The sequence below is a fragment of the Dysidea avara genome, chromosome 1 (genome assembly GCF_963678975.1).
Source record: "Dysidea avara chromosome 1, odDysAvar1.4, whole genome shotgun sequence".
Classification (NCBI taxonomy): domain Eukaryota; kingdom Metazoa; phylum Porifera; class Demospongiae; order Dictyoceratida; family Dysideidae; genus Dysidea; species Dysidea avara.
Genome location: NC_089272.1, coordinates 49,807,471 through 49,820,933, shown reverse-complemented (window position 1 = coordinate 49,820,933; position 13,463 = coordinate 49,807,471). Strand labels below are relative to the sequence as shown.

Genomic DNA, 13,463 nt, shown 5'->3' with positions numbered 1-13,463 from the left:
ATTATCACATGTGCTCACCAATATGGCTACCATATAATTGTTATAATCATGTCATATAGACCGGAATCGGACATGCAAAAGGGGTCTTAAAGATTTAAGCTAAGGTGGAATAGTTAGTCATGTTACCAAACTTTCATAAGCTACTAGCTAGCTATTCAGTGATTTTCTATTCGAGTCTCATCAAAAATCCCATAAGTAGTTAGATGTCAAGTACATTATGATAGTGCAGACAGGGACCAGGGAGTGGTGATCTAGTGCCTAACTAGCGAAGTACTGTATCCCCAGGGAATACTCCTGTGTCACAGAGACCTGGTGTTTATTCTAGGGGGGGGGGGGAACTTCTCCCCTAAAATCTCAGACTCACCCCCTAAAATTGTGAGTGACTATACTACACCAGACTTACTGTTTTAAAATGATGCACTAAACTTATCAAAATGCTCTCAGATTCAATCTCACAGCGGTAATAGCCGGGCTACGTAAAATTTTCCCAGGTTAAATATTGCAAACACAAACCTTAACTGAAGTGTTCTCAGATTCAGTATCAGATCAATTAACTTTTAAATAACTAACCAGTTTCAGTGGTGACTCTTTTGACTGTTGTATAGTGGTGAACTTAGACAAGTATATAACAGACTTTCACCTGGTCACCCCAAAATTCCTGATCCCCCCAAAAAGAAAAAATCCTAGACTGTGATAAACTGATCCTGCAGAGACCTCACATAAAAAGTAGCAGTGCTGCACGTCGCATATAATTATGTAGTATGTCAACTGGTTCGTCGAAAATGTAAACTATATAGCAATTAAATCGAATTTGTTCCTGTGAAGTACAGACGGCGCAGTGGTTACGTTCCGCGGCTACGGTACTTCGGTACCCGGGTCGGGGTTTGGTTGACAGCCTGTTTTTTTTTTTTCGCCACCTGAATCTTTTCTGTGCACCTTTTGTATTAGCATATAAATGGCTGTAAAATTCTCTCACAGTTGGTGACTGTCACTAGTGCACAGTGGCTGAGGGGACCGCATGACGAGAGTCTTGTGGAAAGTGCTGGCAGGGTTCGAACCCTGGCTAGGAACCCTGGCCAGGAACGGCCAGTTTCCTCCCTTACCCTAACAGCATTACGCACGTGGTATGGCCTACTACCATAACGCCTACTGCTTGCAGTATGCGAGGGAGTAAGGTGTGTGCTCATGAGGTCACCTTTTGACATTTTTTTGCAGACTTTTTTTTTTTTTTTTTTTTTACGTTACACTGTAAAATAAATTCAGAAATAACAAAATTACAAGTTGAGTCAGCAGAGGTACTTACAACACAGTCAACTACACTGAGCCTAGCTATGCACTGATGATGTAACACTTGGCAACTATAATTATGGTAACTGGCTACAATCAATTCAACAAAGGTAACTAGCGATAGTGCTAATTGCAACAACATACTGGCAACTAGAGTCAACTATATACAAATGGCCCGGTACAGCAACAGCAGTTTTTGCAGGTAGGTAGAGCTAAATAAGTACTGAACTATATACGTAGCAATTGCTTACTGTACGACCCATTTTTAATTGCCCATACAACCAGTTTTTAAAGTTTGCATATTCAGATTTTTTTATTATTATTACTATTACTGCAATAATTACAATTATTATTTTTTTAAATTGATATTGTAGTATTTTTGTAAATAATCCAAGTTTCTTTATCTTGTATCATCACTCCATTCACCCATGACACATCTGAGGGAATAAAAGATACTGGTAATCATCTCTAACAAGTAATACCACTTACATTGTAATCATGCTCCCACATTCTTTGACACAAGTAGTGCTTGCACTCTGCAGGGATACACTGACTATTCCATCCACTTGCTGAAGATAAAGAAACAATAGTACACAAACTACTTTTACAAAAAGTAATACTCACATTTGTAAGGTCATCGGTGTTCCACTGCCCAAATAGTCTGTGACACATCCATTTCTAAACATCAGCACAAAAATTATTCACTTTCACCAACAAGTAATGCCATACAGTGCTATGGTTTTTCAGCACATAAATAACCTCAAAAGAATGAAAGCTGGAGCTAATAATCTCACCTCAGCTGCACCTAAGTGATACGTTTGACATTGTATCCGCTGAAGAATCCTACACACAATTTAGATCTGTGTTACCCACAGAGTGTTAAGTTAGTTGTTAGAAGTTTTATCCATTACAACATGTGTGGACAGGTGACAATAAGAAACTTGCATACACAGAAAGCACTTACTGTATGTGGGATGCATTAAAACCCAGATAGTGAAACAACAGAGAGCAATACTTGGGTTGATCTTCAAATATCTGTGAAACCCAACATAATGGTGCAAGCCTAAATATTCAGTATAAGCCATGGGTAAAATATTTGTGCAATTGAAAAGAATCATAATTTTTTAAAAATACTTTGTTCTTTGTGAAGAAAGGGTCCAATGATGGAGATATCATCTTATTTGCCTACTCAAAAGGAGTTCAAAAATCTTTTGTTTTGTCACAGTAGATCAAAGGATACATTAGATATGGGTAATTATTTACATCACATTGAAGTGATCATACATGATCGATCTTTCTTCACCAATTTTGTCTCCGTATGTAGTGAAGAAAGGTGATAGAAGGGTAAACGTCTAAAGTAATAGACCAGACTCCTCTATTCATGGCGAACACAATGGTGTAAGTTGCAACTCTGTACTGCATTGTGTTTGTAAGTTACAGCTGTTTTTGTAAGTGCCTGTAATTTATTTTTTCCAATACTTGCTGTACAAATCAATCCTTCTGATGTTGCTACTTTGTAGGGTTGTAACTACAAAAGTTGCTTGCATACAAGGCTAAACCTTCGCTAGAGAATACACTTGGCTAAGTAGATTATAAATATTCAATTATAAAGAATTTGAAAAATGTGCCATTATATCAGATCCAGTGACTGAATTTTGGAAAATCACCAATATGGGCGTACGTGAAATAATTGTGACCCGGTCTGCGAAAAGGGCTCTTATAGCCTTTCCAATTATCCATGTTTGGCTAATCATAACTCCTAATCTACTAAAGCTATCATCATGTAATTACACCCACAGCTACTGCCAGGTTAGGGTTGTTGTGTGACCAAATTGTAGGCTTGTACCATATTCACCAGTCAAGTTATGGGTTACCATATATATGCAATTGGAAAGGCTATAAGAGCCCTTTTCGCAGACCGGGTCACAATTAGAATTTTCATGTTTAGTGGGTTGCAAATAAGAGTAGGGCACAGAGAATTTTCTTGTAATTAAAGGTAAAATAATGGCTTAAAACCATTAACAAGTAGATTTGTACTATAAAATTTGTTATTTGATCATTAAAATATTGTAGGTGTCAAATGCACCCATATGGGTGATTTTCCAAAATTCAGTCACATACAATGTACATAAACTATTCACAACTAAGCTAAACTTTATATCCCCTTTGCTACAATATACTATCAAAGTTTTCGTTACACTTCCTTATATGAGTTAACTGACAGAATTTATTATTGGTAGTAGTGTAGAGCCAGCTAAGGAATGAAGGTCTGTGAGCAATCATGTGAGTAGTCCATGCAAGTTTGCATACATGTAGAGAACTGTTCTAGGTTTAGTTGTTTAGCTAGGCAACACACCATGTTATACTATGATAATAAACACCCAGCATCTTATCACCCTAGTGTGGTTTCTAAAAAGGTCCTGTTTGCTATAGGCCAGGTACAAAATGCTAGTAAATAAAGCTTAGCTTTTATAAGGAAATACAGCACATTATCTCAGTGTGGATAGCTAGGAAATGGCAAGTGCTTGAGGGCAGTCACCCAAGTGTAAAAAAATGGTACAAGCAGAAAGAAATTTGCATATTGCTATAAAAGGTACAACAAACACTAGCATAGGTATAATTTATAGTGTCTCCCTCTGCATGCAAGTAGCTACTTCCTCAAAAGGTACTATAGTATATAGCACTCACACTGTAAAATCATCGGTATACTGTCTTTCGGAGACATGCCCATTTCCTGATAAGTAAACAAAAATATTTTACTTTAATTTGTAACAAGTAAGTAAAGCATTTACATCTATACTGTCACAATAAGTAAAACTCACATTGCAAAATCACAGGTGCAGTGTCACCCATGATATGCTTGTCAGCATTTTTGAAGAGGTACATAAACAAACACCAGTAAACGAAGTACATATGTAATTGAAGGGGCCAGTGGGAAAAGGGAGTAACACACATTTGAGTTTGGGACCAGTGGGAAAATGGAGTAACATACAGTAGCTCACACTGCACAATATATATATAATATTATTATTAAAGCATTGCTATGGAAAATAAAGCAGGTGGCACTCAGCTGAGATGAATATAGAATATAGCATGGGCTGAAGCCTAGTGCTATATCACCACTGAAGACAAGTGAGAGTGAGGTAACGCTTTAAATGATTTATGGGTGTATCTTGCAGCCAAGACTCGTGATTAACACATGCTGCACAAATTATTAGTAGCCTGTATGCATACAACTAATTAAACAAGTGTAGTTCAACTTCACCGTAATATTTTGGCATTGTAGATGGTCATCATTCGTTATTGGCAGGTTTTGGCTACAAGCAACAATCGTATGCTCGTGGTGATGGTGAAGAATTTTAGTGATATTTCCAGGACTTGTCCGCTAGTACATACCATATTAAAATAATCATCTGCTAGTTGATCTGAGCTATGTGGATTGGTAGAGCAGAAATGTGCTAAGGCATGGTAAATCACTCAGAACATTTACAATGATACCTAGCTAAGGGGTGGCCACTCCAGACTAAATAATATTTTGTGCACCGGTTTATGAGATAAGTGTGTGTTGGAAGGGGCCAGGGAAGGGGAAGATGTTATTGGCTTGCCTTATTTATATACAATGTTGTAATTAAGTTTCATTCTTTTGGGGGTCTGCATGGACATAGCAACAGATGTAGCTCTGTTTCGAGAATGCCAGCTTTTACGCATTAGGCGTGAGTCTCACTCTTTGGCTAGTAATCTCACACTCTTACGCCTAACCCTCTGCTTCTCACTATTTCAGCTTAGTTATCACCAGTGTTGGACAAGTTACTTTTTAGAAGTAACTAGTTACATATTACTTGCAGCTGAACTATTTAGTTACAGTTACATATTACCCATAAAATAAAGTAACTGTAATAATATTACATATTATATTACTTTGTGTCCATAGCCTTAAGCTGTCACGTGTGAAACTACCACCTTATCACGTGACACAATTGCGTTGTTGGACAATGTGCAAGTCTTGATATAAGTAAGTAGCTGGTGAATAAGCCTCACTTAGTAGGCTTCATTACTTCGTTGTGGCTAGGCATTACTCAGTGGGTTACTAACGAGATTAGTAACTTCGTTACTTTTAGTAATAATATTACGTAATATTAGATTCGTTACAGTAACTATATTACTTAGGTAACGCGTTACATTTGCAAGTAAAGTAACTTGAGTTATATTACCTGTTTTTATAGCGTATTTCGTTATATTACTTTGTTACCACAAAAGTAATAATATTACGTAACGCATTACATAAGTAGCGCGTTACTCCCAACACTGGTTATCACACCTGCGGATCAAGTCATGATGGGGTTGGCTTTTTTCAGCCCCTCTAGGTATTTGTCCCACTTCACTTTAGGATATTTAGTTCAAAGATTTTTGTTTAGGCTCCTTGGCTATGGGTAAACACCTCATACAGGCTCTGCCTTCTGGGTACACCCTCCAGTGCCTAACTGGTAGAAGATAAGAATAATAATAACCTGATCTGCTTAATAATTAGCCCTGTGCTTAATGTACTTTTTTTTGGTCTTCAATACCAATGTGTTGCTGTCAGACCTTGGCCTTCGTTAAAACCCGGAACGGACCGGACCTGAATTTTATTGTTGAGGAGCGCGTATCCAACTAAAATAAATTTCGGTGCGCTTTCAAGGGATACAGGACGTGGACTCTGCTCTTCATTTGCACTCAGGGCCCGATTGTCTACTGATATCCAGATTGGCTGATGGTGATTTTCGAAGCAAATATAGTCGTATACTGGTATTTATACAAGTTTGCGAAGCGGAAACGTAGCGTATTACAAGGACTGGATACTCTCACCGTAGCTAACAATGGTGGCGAGATACAAGCTAGCTACTGTAAGACTGATCACAAATAATATACCTGGACTGATCTACATATCGTACGCAAGGAAATTTATACGCGAGAGAATTTGACGAATCGGGTTTGATTAGTCAAAATTTTCTTAAGTCTAAATTTCCTTGCGTACGGTATGTATCCAGTTAGCTATATTATCTATGACCAGTCTTGGCTAGCTTGTATGTCGCCGCCATTGCTAGCTCAGTACGGTGAGAGTATCCAGTCCTTGTTCCGCTTCGCAAACTTGTATATATACCAGTATACGACTATATTTGCTTCGAAATCACCATCAGCCACTCTGGATATCAGTAGACAATCGTGCCCTGAGTACAAATGAAGAACAGAGTCCACGTCCTGTATCCCTTGCAAGCGCACCGAAATTTATTTTAGTTGGATACGCGCTCCTCAACAATAAAATTCTGGTCTGGTCCGGGCCAATTTTTTTTTTGGGCCCACTTCTGACTTAGAAAATTTTTCTCGTTTGGTGAACTTACTGTTTTTGTTTGTTTTACGTAAAGTCACATTACTCAGGGGGTTGGTGAATCTCGGGGGCAAAACCCTCGAATCAACCCAGCTGGGTTCCTCGAGGTTCTTCTTCTTAAGTGATGTAGCGAAGTCAAGGAGCGAATTATACAGGCAGCTAGTCTTACTACAGTAGGTGAAGATTTCCTTTGCCAACTCACAACACACGAGATGACTGAAACAGATTCGCCATGGGCTGAACTTGCTGGGAGTGGAGGAAATGAAGGTTATAAGAACATGAAATAGTGAACACTGAATATATCAATATGGTATGATAGTGTAAACTGCAATTGTTGGTTAGTTGGATTTCCTGAGACTGCATGAGTAGCTATCTTCATTTGATATGTCAGTCATTCAGCGGTGTCCAGTTCAGGTGACCCCACCAAAAGCACAGCTAAGTTTGCATCATTTACTTAGGTGAATTGGCAGGGAAGCACTCATTTTTTTGTGGGTCCACTTCTGAGTTAGAAAATTTTTACATTTTGTGAATTTACCCTTTTTGTTTGTTTTACGGAAGTTGCATTGTTCAGGCATAGATTATATATTCCCCACCTAGGGAATATATAATCGGATCATCGATAAAACACGATCATGGGAGATTTAAAGTAGTCCTAACCCATACCCTAACTCTAATCCTACTAACCCGGTTTCCTAGCTCCTAATCCTAATCTAGTTCCTAACCTAATCCGACATGATCATGCTTTATCGTTGATCCTATATAATCTATGGCTTGCCATTTTCTAATCCTTTTAGTGTGCACATGCAGTACTAGTTTCAGTAGTAGGTGTTCTAGAAGCAGTTCCGTTGGGAGCTATAACATATACCATTATTCTATTGTAATCCAATACTATAGTGCTGCTGTGGTGAAACTTTATGTTTACTAAAGGAGATCGGTCATGCATCATAGTCCCGGGCATGTCTATGCTTGTATTACTGTATGTTAGAAGTGGTGCTGCTAATCACGTATTTGAATAATTGTTATTTGGTTGGCATATTTGATGACACAATGTGTGTTAATATTGCTCATTGTTTCAAATTGTCACAGGAATGCACTGGTATAGAGCAGATGACTCAGGAGACACTGGCCATGGAGCTGAAGGCAAAGACCTGCTTCAAGGCAGGCATCTGATGACACAGCTGAAAGACGAGCTAAGGAACGAGACGGGTATCATCAAATAGCCGAGCTTAACCTTGCAGTGTAAGGGGGTGGGGCTAGACTGATGATAGTCATGTGAGACAGAGATAGTGTTTAGTGGTTTTCTACAATGTTGCAGGACAACTTGCTAATCTCAAAAACATTGTTGCTCTCAGAGCATCCTGCTACCAGTACCCCTAATGTGTAAATAGTCATTAGGGGGAGAGTAGTAAAGCTGTTACTAGTTGGTGGAACATTTCTTGAGACTTGTAGCGGTGTGAAGTTGTCTTTGTTGTTGTTGTTGTACAGGGGAATGTGTCACTGAAGGAACAACTAGAAGTAGCAAGTTAGTGAGTGAAGAAGCCAGTGAGTATAATCTGTTAACTTGGCTGGCCTCACTACGGTGTAGTGTATGGCAAACGGACATTGAGTTTGGGTCAAAATTTGTGGACTTTTTAAGTGGGTGGTTATGTTATGCAAGTCACACTTTGTTTACCACAAGGCCACACTGTACGTGAGGAGGGAGAGGTGCACAAACAACGTACAGCAGTAAAAGTGGTCATCACACAAGGGGACACAGATAAGAAGGTGTGTACTCTGCTGTCATGTGACATCACATGAGCTTATATGACATCATCACAGGAACTAGAAGACAAGATCAATCTGCTACAATAACTGGAAGCCCAAAAGAAAATGGTAATTAACATTGACGTCTTTAAACTTCGAGCTATTCTGATTGGTTGTTAGGAAGAGAGAGCTAGTCAGGTACAACAGATGATGACTTGAATTAGACAGCAAAGAGAGGTGCGTGATCTTATCATTTCTGTGTGATACAGTGGAACTTCTCTTCCTTTGTGCTGGCGTAAACTATAAAGTATAATTATTCTCTTGTATAGAGGGGTTCTGCTGTAGTGTTTTGGGTGTTGTGTGGCTGTAATAAAATGAGTGAACCCACTATGACAAATACGGTCATGTCACTAGGCCAAGAGTTGTAAAACCACTTCAATATAGTGACCTTGTCAAGTATATAGGTCCCAAACACAACTGAGATGTACTTCATGACCTCATTTATAAGACTACCTCAATATACAGTAGTGACCGTGTCAAGTATATAGGTCCCAATTGGTGTTTAACTTGGTCCGTTGTTGGGACATGAAAACTCATGTACTGTATTAATGACCACTTCTATGATATGTTTATTGTGGCAGCAGTTGGTTTGTTAGTAGTGCTATTTGGGAAGGCTATGATAAAATAATTTTTTTGTGGGTGTTTTCAACTATACTATAAGCTAACAAAGCCATTGTCTAGCAAACCATTTTGTGCAGCATATCGATACTGTTGCCACTGCTGTGACAAATCGCATGGTACAAAATAAAGGTGATATGTGGGAACCAGTTACTTGTGTATTATCTTGTGAGGTTGTGTGATCTTGTCACAGGTGTTGACTGTGGTATTTCATAATGAGATGAATTGTGATGTTACCATAACCTTAAAGAGTTCTACTTCATCAGTGAAGAAAACTAATGACGCCATGGCAACCGGTGGCATGTACAAGTGAGTACATGCTACAGTATGTAACCAGTCATGTCCATTTATCTGTCTGTCTTTCCGTCCATCACAGGACAAACCTATACTGAGTCTACTGACATTCACGAAACACCTCAGATCATTATTTAACACAATATTTAAACTTGAGTCAGTGTACAATACATATTATATTGTAAGAAATGTCATCCTTGTAAGTATAACAAAACATGCAACACAAACACATGGTTTACTTGTCATCATTGGGATTAAATAATCCACCCTGTACAAGATACATAAAGGTTCACTATCAGTCATCATCCTTATAAACATATCAGTCACCTTAAGTTCATTAATCCACCAGTCTGTAACAGAATTTCATAGCTGGGAACTTCAATTCTCTGTTGGAAACAAATGATAGTAAATAGAAAATTTTGGCTTAGATAGCAAGGAGGGTGCACCATTAATCATTATTATCAAGCTGATTAACAAACCAATCTGATATGGTAGTATATATAGGCCCTTTCTCTAACAATTTGTTCTTTGGATTCATTATAAAGTGACAGTGTGGTAGTTCAATCAATTGTTGACATCACATAAACGGGAATGCCACTTTGAGTAAACTGCAAATTTTGAATGGGGAAATTTGCATGGAGAACTGCCAATCTGTGAAATTAAATTTTGTGAACCCCCTCCTCCCCCACCTGTAAAACCCTGCTCTACAGCAATCTGGTATGCACACATTAGCAGTGACAACTAGGTGTCATGAGAACAGGTACAGCTATGTCATACTAGATATGCATATGTAAAAGCCACATACATGTTGTATGTTATCACACTTAATGAACATTGTCAAAATATAATGACCGCCACACAGTTGCATTACAAGAACATACCCCACAGTCAGACGATGTACTTTTTGCAAATAAGCAAAAATACACAACAGCAATCTTTTTGTACTGGAACCAGTACTTTCTAATGATGCTTATAGAGGTATTGATGATGGTGTATTAATACAAATACTCTTACTATCCCACTTGAGGATCTTATCTGGTGAGTGTTCTCATAGATAGTATATGTATATAACTAAGACTTGTGAAGTGCGTTTCTTGAATGTAAGTAGTCAAGATTAGTCCTGTGATGACAGACAGATAAATGGACACAACTGGTTACATACCGTAGCATCTGCTCACATGTACATGCCACCGGTTGCCATGGCGTCATTAGTTTTCTTCATGATGAAGTAGAACTCTTTAAGACGGTAACATCACAATTGTAGTTTGTGTGATGATGCTCCTTTGTGTAACCATGGCAACAATAATAGTTGTGTGAATGTGGTTGGTGCTCACCTGTCCTGCAGCAGCTTTGATCATGTGGGTGGACACTTTGTTATAGTCGATAAATGCTTCCCTTATGCCCTTGGCAACACAGCCATTCTGAGGCTGGAGAAGTACATGGCCCTCACAACACACACCAAGATGGCAACAACATATCACCACACCCACCTTTATGGTCTGTGCTACCACTCCCACTGGGCTCTGTAGTAAGGCTTCAATTATGTTTATTGTAGAAAACCAACATTGTAGAAAACCACTAAACACTATCTCTGTCTCACATGACTATCATCAGTCTAGCCCCACCCCCTTACACTGCAAGGTTAAGCTCGGCTATTTGATGATACCCGTCTCGTTCCTTAGCTCGTCTTTCAGCTGTGTCATCAGATGCCTGCCTTGAAGCAGGTCTTTGCCTTCAGCTCCATGGCCAGTGTCTCCTGAGTCATCTGCTCTATACCAGTGCATTCCTGTGACAATTTGAAACAATGAGCAATATTAACACACATTGTGTCATCAAATATGCCAACCAAATAACAATTATTCAAATACGTGATTAGCAGCACCACTTCTAACATACAGTAATACAAGCATAGACATGCCCGGGACTATGATGCATGACCGATCTCCTTTAGTAAACATAAAGTTTCACCACAGCAGCACTATAGTATTGGATTACAATAGAATAATGGTATATGTTATAGCTCCCAACGGAACTGCTTCTAGAACACCTACTACTGAAACTAGTACTGCATGTGCACACTAAAAGGATTAGAAAATGGCAAGCCATAGATTATATAGGATCAACGATAAAGCATGATCATGTCGGATTAGGTTAGGAACTAGATTAGGATTAGGAGCTAGGAAACCGGGTTAGTAGGATTAGAGTTAGGGTATGGGTTAGGACTACTTTAAATCTCCCATGATCGTGTTTTATCGATGATCCGATTATATATTCCCTAGGTGGGGAATATATAATCTATGCCTGAACAATGCGACTTCCGTAAAACAAACAAAAAGGGTAAATTCACAAAATGTAAAAATTTTCTAACTCAGAAGTGGACCCACAAAAAAAATGAGTGCTTCCCTGCCAATTCACCTAAGTAAATGATGCAAACTTAGCTGTGCTTTTGGTGGGGTCACCTGAACTGGACACCGCTGAATGACTGACATATCAAATGAAGATAGCTACTCATGCAGTCTCAGGAAATCCAACTAACCAACAATTGCAGTTTACACTATCATACCATATTGATATATTCAGTGTTCACTATTTTATGTTCTTATAACCTTCATTTCCTCCACTCCCAGCAAGTTCAGCCCATGGCGAATCTGTTTCAGTCATCTCGTGTGTTGTGAGTTGGCAAAGGAAATCTTCACCTACTGTAGTAAGACTAGCTGCCTGTATAATTCGCTCCTTGACTTCGCTACATCACTTGAGAAGAAGAACCTCGAGGAACCCAGCTGGGTTGATTCGAGGGTTTTGTCCCCGAGATTCACCAACCCCCTGAGTAATGTGACTTTACGTAAAACAAACAAAAACGGTAAGTTCACCAAACGAGAAAAATTTTCTAAGTCAGAAGTGGGCCCAAAAAAAAAATTGGCCCGGTCCGGTCCAGTCTGTTCCGGGTTTTAATGAAGGCCGTCAGACCTTCAGTACTGGTCACTGTAAAGCGCTATAACAATAACAATGACAACCAAAAATACTCGAGCTGTACTCGAGTCTAGTCCACATTGCTGGTAGTATTTGAGGTTTCACTCCTAAAATTGTTGAGAGGTTGGTATCTCTGCATACAAGTGAGGCGAAGCAAGACTGAGTGCTCAGGCGGACAGAACCTAAAATATTTATTACACTTACGTACGTACTCTGATCCCACTACTACTGTCCACAACAGGTGCATGTCCATCAGACAAAGCCTTGGTGGAAACACCACCTGTACAGGTCTGCCACGTGTTGTTCATTTGTTGGTAAGGTACGTGGTCGTAGTACTTCAATCGGTGGCGATATAGCGTAGCCCTTGAAACGTACTCACTGCAATGAGGACAATAAGGAGGAGGGACGATCACGACTGGCCTCGCGACTTGCTGGCACTCTTGCGGCCACCCTACTGTATAACCGCGCCCTTTATATTCATTAAATTATTGTAAACCATAATCGAAAACAGAGGCAATGCGGAAACGCCTTCCGATTATTCATCCCATTCAATGATGAAAAGCTATTCCCGTGGAATCGTGCGTATACAGGGAGTGATTATGTGACAATCCGAGTGTTTGGCGAATGTTCATCCGATCATGGTGAGTTTTTCGTATTTCTTTAATTCCGAATTTCCGTCGCTCATCTCCTGTGTATGGACTTGATATTTCACTGTTTGACATCACTTCATTCCAACAGCCATACTACAATATATACTATGCACAGATCATGGACTTACTTTTGTCCCCCTTTGTGCCACTTTTCTTTTGGTGGACAGCCCAAGGTGTCAATTTGCGGTATAGTGAGGTAGATTAACTGAAAAATACATAACAATTGTGCATTTAGTGATAAAAGAACTGGGCCAAATTTGGTAGAGGATCACCTTGCAAACAAATCTGGATATTGGGCCATTACAGACCATGCCCCCTTCGATAGGTCTCACTTGATCACTCAACCACTCTAACAAAAAATTAATGTCTTATCACACAATAAACAAAAAAAATGACAAACTGAACATGAACTCTTTACCATATGATGTAGAATTACACTATTCTACCTATTTTGGCATAGCAGACATGGCCAAAAT

At 39.2% G+C, this 13,463-nt stretch overlaps 2 long non-coding RNA genes across 3 annotated transcripts; one reads left to right on the top strand and one right to left on the bottom strand.

Moving 5' to 3' along the window:
• Nucleotides 1–6,595: 6,595 nt before the first annotated feature.
• Nucleotides 6,596–9,596, top strand: LOC136267635 (uncharacterized). 2 transcript variants are annotated; one of them, XR_010706714.1, is made up of 6 exons: nt 6,596–6,919; nt 7,739–8,416; nt 8,471–8,524; nt 8,576–8,632; nt 9,267–9,382; nt 9,450–9,596. It is a non-coding gene; the product is annotated as an uncharacterized lncRNA (long non-coding RNA). The 2 variants fall into 2 exon arrangements; XR_010706715.1 differs by having other exon boundaries at nt 6,596–6,962.
• LOC136267654 (uncharacterized) lies at nt 9,483–10,344 on the bottom strand. The gene is made up of 3 exons (XR_010706718.1): nt 10,249–10,344; nt 9,695–9,753; nt 9,483–9,635 (listed from the first exon to the last, which is right to left on the bottom strand). It is a non-coding gene; the product is annotated as an uncharacterized lncRNA (long non-coding RNA).
• Nucleotides 10,345–13,463: the final 3,119 nt, after the last annotated feature.